The sequence below is a fragment of the Ursus maritimus genome, unplaced genomic scaffold (assembly GCF_017311325.1).
Source record: "Ursus maritimus isolate PB19 unplaced genomic scaffold, ASM1731132v1 scaffold_24, whole genome shotgun sequence".
Taxonomy (NCBI): Eukaryota; Metazoa; Chordata; class Mammalia; order Carnivora; family Ursidae; genus Ursus; species Ursus maritimus.
In genome coordinates this window covers 39,740,684-39,740,931 of record NW_024424897.1, presented here as the reverse complement: position 1 = coordinate 39,740,931, position 248 = coordinate 39,740,684, and positions in this window count along the sequence as shown.

Here is a 248-nt window from a genome sequence, read left to right as displayed (position 1 = left end):
ACACACACACACACACACACACACACACACACACACACATACACACACACATACACACACACACACAGTTTTTTAATTGGGAGGATAACCAGTAAGTTTTTTGAAAGATTACCTGTAAAGAGAGGTGGGGGAGGGCAAAGAGTCTAGATTCCTCTAAAAGTGGTTCAGAATATAGTTCCCTTTCCTTTTGTGTACATTTGGAATCTTCCATAATACAATATATTTTTTAAAGACTCTATTTATTTATT